Source organism: Anser brachyrhynchus (assembly GCF_964034855.1).
Source record: "Anser brachyrhynchus genome assembly, chromosome: 1".
NCBI lineage: Eukaryota > Metazoa > Chordata > Aves > Anseriformes > Anatidae > Anser > Anser brachyrhynchus.
Window position 1 is genome coordinate 23614332 of NC_137694.1, and position 10883 is coordinate 23625214.

The window sequence follows — 10883 nt, forward strand, 5'->3', positions numbered from 1 at the left end:
CAGGAATTTACCTTGGTGATACATCTTCATTGAACAAAATTAAAAATATTTTTTCTTTTAAGAAAGAGAAAATTGTATTTATTATTTGTATTTATAATAATAAATACAAAGAATTAGTTGGTTTTCTTTTGGCCACTAAATCCAGTTTATATGGGACATGCTTCAGTAATACTAGGAGTTAAGGTGGGTGTTGAGGTCATGTCAAATGGTATGTTGTCTCTGTGTGTCTGTGCACAGAGAGACAAATAAAAGTCTGGTAAAAAAGAGTGTTTGTGAGTTTTCATACCAAAAATTTCCCTTAAGAGGAAGTCTTTTTGCCAGTTTTAGTGGGATTCACAAGAGACATGAAAAGGTTGCACAGGGCAGATGGGAAAAGCGATTAAAAATGCATTTGTGAGCTTAAAAAGATGTTGCCTTTGAAAAACACATGCAGCACAGACCTCTGAGCCTTTTATACACTGCTGAAGACTACCCTCCAAAGTGTTGATTTATATTAATAATGATGTGAGTCGGGTTTACAAAATTCCTATGTAAGATCCCCTCCCCTAGAATATGGATCATGTAATCTCTGACTGATGTATGATGCTCCTCTTTTCATTTCTGAGGAAAAAATAACTGAATTATTTTTTTTGTTTACTTCTTTCCGTGTACTATGTGTATGTGCATGATGCCTTTTCACTACGGAAAGAGTCTTCTTGTATTTAAAAGATTTTCAGAAAAAGCCTGAAATGTTGGGTTTTGTTTGTTTGTTTGTTTCCTTTGGGATGATAATACCTAACTCAGGCACATCAGCAAAGGAACAATGAGTCTTTTCTGTGTTTATGTTGCTTATTAAAGCAATGGCAGCAAAATAATTACTCAAGGTACTGTGAGTGTCGTGTATGGGAGAGCTGAAGTTAGACACCTTGGTTAAGTTCAGAAATCTCCTTGCTAGGAACACTGTGTTCACTAACATTTTCTATCCTAAATTTTTTGTAACCTCAAGGTAAATGATTGAAAAATGGAAGCCTAATGGGGAAACCAAGACACGGGGAGACTGTAGTGCTAAATTACATTGTGCCAGTGGCAAAAACGTCAGTTTACAAACCAGCTATATTTACTTGTCAATGAGACTTGGGATGACTTTTCCTCAGTTTTAGACCTCAAAAAAATTAGGTATCTACATCAAAGCTATGCTTGCTGGGGCAGGTGTGAGGCAAATAAGTTAGAAAAGGACAGGATTGCACCTCTGGAAAGAAAGACAACTGGCCTGTTTTAGACACTTCTCCACTACTCACTATTATCTTTAGAAGGAACCTGGAGTTACAGGATTAGATTTAAATTTAGCTTAGATTTAAGAAAAATGAGTCCCAGTTCTAATTACCATTCATGTCTTTGGAAGTGTGACTTGCTCCAGGATGGTGGAGTTGGAGCAACTCACAGTCCAGTGCTGCCGACGTTTAAGATGCCTTTCTGTAGGCAGACCTCATAGTCTAAAGAACACCCAAGACAATGCTACATGACTATAGATTAGCTTCATAATATGGATTTTTATAGTCAATACATTGACTTTCATTTTGCATAGTGCAAAGGAATAATTCCCTTTCTTCTTGACCATGACAGCTTCCATTTCATCCACAGTTCTGCGACAGGCTTCGGCTGCATCAACACAATGGAGAAACTATCTAGAGGACAGGTTTGAGGTTGTATTTACTTCCCATCTGCTTTATCTATCTGCAAAGTAAACTGCAGGGCTGACTTGAAGATGACCCAGCAGGAGAGTCCTTGGAAGAAAAACGGAGATAAAGCTTCAGAGCACACAGAAGAACAATTTTCTTTCCCATGTGGAAAGAGAACTGAAACAGCTGTGGAGACTGCTGCTGTGGCACTGGACAGAAAAGATGGCCATGGAGGCCTGTACAGAAGCACCCCTGATGTTCTGGCCTGAAAGCGTACCAATTCTACCTGCTACATAGGCAGATGGGATTTACAGGTGACAGACGGATTTCAGGCTGACTGCAAGGTTCCTGTAAATGCAAGATGTGTGGTCTCGAGTGTTCCCCTGATTGTCCTGCTTTTTTACAGTTCAAACATGGATAGTATTTAATCTTTTTCATTCTTTTTTCTTTTCTTCATTTATGATAAATATCTCTGGGAATGAAATTACTTTGTTCCTCCTCACTGGAAAAGATCAGAAAGTTATCGAGATTTATGTGTATGATTTGAATCACTTTGGGACAACTATTTTTGGCTGAAACTGCTGTAAAAAATCAAGGTGAATTAGACAGCTTCATTCTTAGCCTTGTTACTTCTTTATTCTAACTCTTAGCCTAACTAAGGATGAGGGAAATATCAAAAGTATGTGTCAGGATGTGATTCTGAATCCATCATTAGAAGTCCTCAAATCTGAGGATTGAGATTTGAGCCTCTGTTAACTTAACAGAGCCAAAAAGCATAGTGGAGACAAGCTATTTTTGTTCTGCTGTAAGATAAACTCCTTTGCATAAGGTGAGAAAATAGAGCTGACCTCTGTGAGGTTATCTCGTAATAACACAAGGGTGCCTGTTTTCACCATGTTTGCGTCCTGGGATAGTTAGCACTCCTGAGGAGCCCTGAGGTAGAAACTCACAACTTCTGTAACAATGAAGACAAACCTGGAATTTGATACACAAGTGTGTTCTCCCATCAGGACTTTAAGAGAACTTCAGAACATGCTTTGTGACTAACACAGTGAAGGAAAAGTCTCCTTGCTGTCATTTTGCATCAATGAGGGTGGCTGCAGACAACTGACATGCACCTTCTGTATACTACATCAGCCTGTTGATCAACCACTTTCCCAGCAAAACTCTTCAGGGAAAAGCCTTAATTGGTACTGTCACAAAATGTGTCTTGCTGCCTTTCTCTTTCAATAGAGGTATAAAAAGCACTAAAAACTTCAGAGTAGCAGAAAGCCACATCATCACAAACTTGACATTGTAGGAAGCTGTAAACACAAAATAAATCAATTATGCAATAAATGCAAAACAGAGTATTTAATTCAGTGTTTTAAAGTACTGTTTTGGGGACATTAAATAGACCTGTGTACATCTGCTATTACTTTCACCATCTTCTATGTCCTGTGTTTCCCCACCTCAAATGTAAACATTATTTTTCATGCTGTGGCATTTTCCAAAGGCCAAGACATTTCAAAACATTCTACCTTCAATTATTTTTCTTTAATTTTAGAAATTTTTGCCCAAAGAATGTGATTGCTGATATCAATGTTGATATAAAGATCAGCATTGCATCCCTGGGTTTTATAGTTGTGCTTGCATCCAGGTCACTGCTTGAGAGCAAATTCATGCCTTTGCAAGCACTGATTCTTTAGAATATCAAAAGTCACCAAAATTCAAGGTGACTTGGTGTTCCAAAGGTGCAGGTTAGTAAATTTTAAAATGTTTGAGGAGAGAGTCTTGTGTAACTCCCCTGACTGTGAAATTCCTCTCCTATTTTTTTAATGTCTACATAGGCCAGATGGCTATTTGCTTTCTAGAAGTCTGTTGAGAAGAATGATAAAAAGACTCAGGTTATTTGAAAGGAATAGTGTGTGTTGAAATGTTAAACATATTTTATGTTTAGTAACCTACTGGCTGAATTCAGAGCTTAGTACAGGAGGTGCCAGAGGAACGTGGTATGAGTTATCCTACTGTTGCTTCTGTGTTACATTCTGTAAATTTTGGCACCTTCAGTTCTTTCTGTGTTCCCTGAGATTATCTAACACAAAGCCACACTCACAAGTGAGGAAATAGCATCCATTTGATCACCGTTGCAGATAGCTACATTGCCTCATTCTCTTACATTGCTTGACCTCCATGGTAGCTGTAGTCAGAAACTTTCTGTTTAAATATTTTTTTAATAGATTCTGCTTTAAAAATAAAAATAAAAAAAAATCATGGGAAGTGTCTGCTTACTAAGAATTTGGGGGATTTATTTGTTTGTTTTATCTTTCCCAGCACAAAACCAGATAGTCACTTTTTTATTTTCATTGTATCAACTATTGTATCAAAAAAAAAAAAAAAGAAAAAAAAAAGAAAAAAAAATTTATTTGGGGAGGGGACAGTAGCTGAAAAAGAGAGTTATTTTCTAGGAAAAAAAGGAAAAAAAGAAAACAAATAAAAAATACACAACTGACTGGCCTTGTTATTTACACTTATTCCATAAGGGTTCTTGGGAATCTATCTTGATGTGAACATCCTGGCAGACAGACACTGATGTCTGTCAACAGAGGAAGGTGTAACATGGAGTATTCTGAGTTTAATTCACACTTTCTTATACTTTTCAGCACTCCAGATGTATACCTGATGGCCCAAGTTTCCCAAAGTGATCCTGGCTATGTATTTTTCCATGTTGCCCAGTTATATCCAGACAACTACCTAGAACACTCTCATAAGGATAGTGTCATCTGCAGAGCAGGAGCACTCCATTACCACAAAGGGGATTAGGCATTCTCCTTCAGCTGGCGTACACAGAAAGAAGCATACACTTTTAGAAAGACTGCTATAGAGGTTAATCATTATGTATTTGGAATTCAGCCAAGTATAGCCAAGATGACATTGATCTGTGATACAGCAATGAACTAGTCTTTAATAAAGAGGTTTCTGTTAATTTAATAGTTTGTGGTAGTTCCTTGTGTGTTAGCATAGGTAGAGAACAGTAAGTCAAAAGTTGGTTATTTCTTGTTTCTAGAAAGATATGATGTCTTTTTTTTTTCTTTTTAAATGGCATTACAGTGTCCTACTTATCAATTTACTTTCTCATAGTCCTGTAGCAAAATGAGCCAGATGAATTGAAGTGACAAAGACTGTCTTTTAAACCAATTATTTATACATGGAGTATGTAATTAATAAGAAATGAAAGGAGCAAATATTCTGACTTTAGTAACAACAGTGGTACTGTATTTCTTGTTATATACATAATGATGAATATAGTGCAGAAAAAAAAAATGTTTACTGTTGATTTTCGACTATCATATGTGGATTTACAATCTTACATCTGCATAAACAATTTGCTCTAGTTAAATACCCCTGACTGAACACAGTGGAAATGGACATCCATGTGATGTAAATAAGACCTTAAATTATTTTCATCCACAATAACAATATTCAAAATTCTGTTTCTAGTTCTCAGAGAACACAAAATTAGACCAGAATGTTTAGTTTATTCTTGGGTTTCCTGATCAAATACAATGTTTTGAAGTTAGAAATTTCCCTAGTGCCAACTGAGGAAACTAGATCTCAGCATTTCATGAAGAATCTTTCAACCTGCCCCGATTCCATTGAGCAATGTGCTGAAAATAGTACAGACACAGCTTTTGTAGAAAGGCAATTTCAATGCTATCACTTCTAAATTGAGAAACCAGACTACTGATGTACCCAAAGGAATACACATCTGTATCTGAAGCTTTAATGTGCTATAGGATGTCTTTCTTACTCAGTTTAAATAGGGCTGAATCACAATAGGTGAAAGTTACCCTGGGGTAATACCTTTGCAAGCAAGGGCAATGAATTTGGCCCTCAGGTTCTGGTTGTGGGAAATGTGGCTAGCAATTCAGCATATTTCATAATAATTATAGTAATTATTACATATAAAGTAAATTTAAATAAAATTTTAAAAAAGTAATTTTAATTTTTTTAAAAAAGTAAATTTAAATAAAACCACTTTGACATAAATGCTTAACAGAAGCATAATATACTTAGAAGGATGACTTGATCTGTCTCAACTATGCAGAAAAGGGAAGGAATTCTGAACATTCATAATCCTTTTGCTTTGTGATTCCATTAGGGAATTAATCTATTAAATAAATAATTAAATGCATTGTGTGACAAATCCTGCATAAATCATGACAGCAAATAGGCCAGTAAACCATTTATGCTCTTCATTACACTCATGTAATTGTAGCAATAGATTGGTATCTTGGGTTTGCACAGTGGCACGTGTGGGATGGTCTGCACTTTCACAGGCTGTACAGTGGTAGAAACACTACTCATTGAGAAAGATTTCTACCACTGTAAGCAAAAGAAGAAGTAGATCATTAATTTGATTAGAAATTCTGATTGAGCCTAGGTGCAAGAACAGGCAAGGTAAGCACTTGCCTTGGGCAGCAGCATAGAGCAAAGTGTCTGCATCCCACATTGCTTGTGCTATGGGGGTCCTGCTGCTGCTGGTGGAAAGGAATATGGGTGGAGGGGATTACTGTTGCCTACCTGATGGCTAGGTATTGCACTAGTTTAGCTTGCCTTACCAGCTAAGGAAGGCTATCTCCTCTCACTGATCCAGTTTGCTCTACAGCTCTACAGCATGGCTTCTCTAGGCAGAAGTGACCTAGTGACCTGACCTGGGGTAGAAAAATCAATTTTGCAACGCTCCCTTCTGAGAATAGCTGAGCCATCTCTGAGGAGTTCTAAGCTACAGCATAGTTGCTGAAGTTATACTTGTTCACAGGATGCCCTAGAAACTCCTGAAAGAAGTAGTAAGAGCAGAATAGCCAAATATTTTTTAGAAAGAAAAAAAAAAAAAAGTCAAACACTTCAGCCAGCCCATCTAATTTTAAACTAAAGACCAAATCACTTATTAAACTGTATTTATAACACAAAAATTACCTTGAGACACAGCTAAGAAACATAATGGGTACTAAGGACTTTGACACTCGGGAAAATTATAAGCAATAATTAGAATAGTTTAGAAATGTTTCAGAAATTCTATTTAACACTTAGTTGATGTAGCAAAATATTGTAAGGCCTGAAAAGAAGTAAAGTTAATCCAGATTGCTCTACTTTCCTTTTCATCATTTATTGCAAAGAATGCAAGAAAATACAGTGGAGTAATTCTAGATGCTAATAAAATAATGCTTCATTGTTCTTCATGGAAATTAGTGATGCATAATAATTCATGTCATTACTGCTAGTGAAAGCCATAGTAGAAATCATTATTGAATTTTAATGAATGAGTTAAATGCTTGGGATTGTCAGAAACATAATTATTGGAGAAAAATTAATTCTGGCATTCTGTAATTACTACTTCAAATATTGTGAGGTTTCATTGAAAGGACTATCTGAAATAATTCCTTTAAAAAAAACAAAGGACATACTAAGAAGCACTTTATATGCAGGTCTTTTGATTATAGTAGTCTGGATGTGATAGTACACAAATACACTCCGAAAATATATGTTTGTCTTACATCTGCATCTCTTCTAACACAGCAAGAGCAAATGTAGGTGAATTCTATGTGAGGATTTCTTAGCAGCACTTCTTACTGCTCTGAAACTTCTATTAACAATAAGGGACGGATTATATTGTTCGTGCAATCTTTTGCAGGCTAAATTCCACTTCAGAAAGATTTCATGGCCTATGTTAATCACCTGTTTTTTCAAAGACGTACGAAGAGTTTGCCTGATTTCAATGCTGAAATAAATGTGTTTAGAGTACGCTCCAACCTGCAGTGAAATCAAGAGGGGGAAGAGAAGCAGGCTCAGGGCCAGACCTCAGAAGAACAGGCAGTAGCGTGGGGCGGTGAAATGGCCCATGGCCCAGCTGCCTACTCCGGCAATGCCAGAGCCCTGCGGTGCAGCACTGTAACTGAGAAGGAAGGTTTTGCCCACATGCTCTGCACTGACTCATATTGTACTATTGGTTTAGAAACAATCATCTCACTAAAATGCAGTTTTAACTTAGAAGGCTAATACTGTAATTTCTGCTAAGGTTTTACTCAATCTCAGGTAGATTGGACCAAAAGAGCTGTGAACGCTGCTGATAACAAAATTAAATCAGAAGCTGCTATTTCTCCACAGGCACAAGGGAACAGAAAATCTGAATGACAGATTATGGGCCAAAAACACATACCTGAAAAATACATTTCCTCCCACGGCATGTGTCACTACAGTGGTGTTGTGAGTCTTTCAGAAACACACATATCCAAGAACACTGACAGCCTCATCACATGTTCATGAGCTCATCTTTCAGAAGATGTATAAACTCACTAAAACACAAACCTCTTTTCTTTTTTTTTTTTTTTTTTTTTCACTAGACTCATTATCTCTGTGCTAAAAGAGAAAACTTATCCCTGTAGCTTTTCCTTCTGGTGTGCCATAATAGTGCCATGTTAGTGGTTTTCTTAGCCCAAACATCTTCAAGGTGATGTGACCATCAGCTTTTAGTGCACTCTCACCTCCAGCTGGCTGCTTTTCTTGCTTTTCTTTATGAGCAACACAACAGAGCTGACAGTCTGGGATTTGATTAAGTAGCAAATGTAAGCCTGTAAAGGGAGACAGTAAGCTTTTAAACAATTTTACACTCTTTATTGTCAGACACTCTGGCCAGTTATGTCTCTAAATATACCTAAGCACTGCTGGAGAACAGTGCTTAGGATGGTGTACTGCAAACAGGAAACAATGATTTGGTTCACAGAATTACATAATCATAAAGGTTGGAAAAGACCTCCAAGATCATCTGGTCCAATCACCCTACTACCACCAATGTCACCCACTAAACCATGTCCCTAAGCACCACGTCCAACCTTTCCTTGAACATCCCCAGGGATGGTGACTCCAACACCTCCCTGGGCAACCCCTTCCAATGCCTAACTACTCTTTCTGGGAAGAAATGTCTCCTGATTTCCAACCTGAAATTTAGTTGATGAAGACATCACTCCTTATTATAAATGGGCCTTTGGATCCTCATTTCTAACCAGAAATGGATAGATACAAATTTTATTACAATTAAATAAGTTTTTGGTTTTTTCTTCTAGAAAAGTTCAGTTTGTGTTTGAATTGAATCACTGGTGTCATGCTGCTTTTAAATTTTTCATCTATTTTAATTTCTGAAGAGGAACTTAAAAAATTTCTAGGAAAATATATGAAAAATACCTGGTGTGATTAAAAGAAGTTACATTTATAAAACTGTAAAAAGAGAAAAACCTCTCTTTCCCAATATAACCTTTTGTGTCAGCTTATGGTCTCATATCAAAATACGCCGAGTACCTCCTTTAAAGCAATATATATTTCTGTGAAGGCAATAACAACACTGAAATTAAGTTCACAATATGAATGGTCTTTAGTGCTTATTAATTTCATTGCATGTGTATTACTGTACTCTGTTTTTTGATCAAGAGATCTGTGTGACTGTAAAGAGTTAACAGGAAAATGTAGATTTATACATAATATGAAATTGGTGATACAGATGTAAGAAGACAATGTTACCCTTTGTTACAGAAACTGCCATCTCATTACTTTATTCCCACATATTTCTGGTGACATATCAGTAATTGGATGCATAAGCTGTCAGACACCAGTGTTCCCAAGCTCCTTTTCAGCTTGGTGTTTCACAAAGTGTCAAATTTTTTCTCTGTTTTAATAAAATATTGTGTTATATACAACACATTTCACTGCGTTTGGTGTCATGCTAATATTATTCACCAAATCTGTATTGAATAAAGGTGAGTAAAGCCACCTTCTAATTTTGAAGGAATAACGATCTCAACTTATTTACTCCTTAGTGCCAAATAACTATTTTCAGTTGTCCATAATTTCAGAAATATTATAAAAATAGTTTTGGAAATAATACAACTTCAGACCACCTTTGGAAATTTGAAACTTTCATAACCTATTACTATTTAATAAGGAATTAATTAAAACAAATGGTTTCGAAAAAAATACTTTTTTTTTTCTTGTATTGTGTCACTGTGTATGAGAAAAACAATGCTTTCTTTACAGGTTAGACAAGGATTAAGTCCTTCTGAAAACAAAAAAACAAACAAACAAACAAACAAAAGCTGATTGTGTTTTCAAAACATGGAGCTCCTTTACATTGCATAGCTCTCAGGAGATAGGTATTCACACCTGATATAAAGTGACCTCAACTGTTTCTTATTCATTTCTCTTGAAGTTTGATTTGCAGAATGAATATTCAAATGTGAAAAATGGTGGTCTCAGGAGGAGATTCTCATTGCAGTGTAGTATATTATTAGTGTTTTTCCAGCATCTTGGAAATAGTTTGGGAAATAATGGGGCACTGCTGACTTTGGAACATTTTTCTGCAAGCTCTGATTCACTGACATCTCCAAATTTTCCTTGGAGGAGTCTTGTCCCACACTGTCTCAGGATAGGGAATGGAAGCTTTAATTCACTACAGATCACACAATGCCATTCAATTATTTCTGTGTTCATTCCTATCTGTCAAACTCATAACCTCCAAAAAATTAGCTGTATTCTACATTCCCTTATTGAGTTTATTTGCAAATTTACCACAATTTTCGTTAGCCTTTATAAGTAAGAGTAGACTAGTACTTCTGTGGAAACCCTGGAGAAGTTTATTCATAAGCAGCACCCTCCCCCCCCCCCAACCCCCCCCCGTGCCTTCGGCACCCCCCTTTTCTCCCTGTTCTAAATTAAACCCTCTTTAAACCCTCTCGGGACATTTCAGCTTTAAAAAAAATGCATTTCTTCTCACAGAAATCCTGTATGCTGGACAGAATATTTTTCCTGCACCAAGACATCAGGGACAGATGCTGTCACCCCTAATCATTGTTTGCATCTTAGGAATACACAGGACAAATGGCAAGTGAAGGGCAAAGTAAGATTTCAGACCCCGCAGTAGTCCTTAAACCCTCACTAGTGGGTGAGTTGGGACTTCATCTGCCAGAAAACACTTCAGAATACCTTGTCTTCCAAGGTCCGTTTCAAATGAGTAGTTTCTTTTTCATTTGTTTAAAAAGCATGAATGAAGTAACTGGAGCGCTTAAGATTTACCTTCTTAGTTTTCAGCTTTGATGGTGGATGCCACCCAGAGGAACTTCATCCAGCTTAGAGGGTGGATGATAAATACCAGTTACACAGGCCTTCCATCTTGAAAAACCATCTGGTTTTTATTTT

General features: G+C 36.7%; 1 long non-coding RNA gene across 2 annotated transcripts in view; it reads left to right on the forward strand.

The window, feature by feature from the left end:
- Window positions 1-5229, forward strand: part of LOC308195892 — a 46525-nt gene extending 41296 nt beyond the window's left edge. Inside the window, exon 4 of one of the 2 annotated variants that reach the window (XR_013951905.1) lies at window positions 1603-5229. This is a non-coding gene — a long non-coding RNA (uncharacterized lncRNA). The remainder of the gene's footprint in view (window positions 1-1602) is intronic. The other variant, XR_013951906.1, reaches the window with a different exon arrangement.
- The last annotated feature ends 5654 nt before the right edge of the window (window positions 5230-10883 follow it).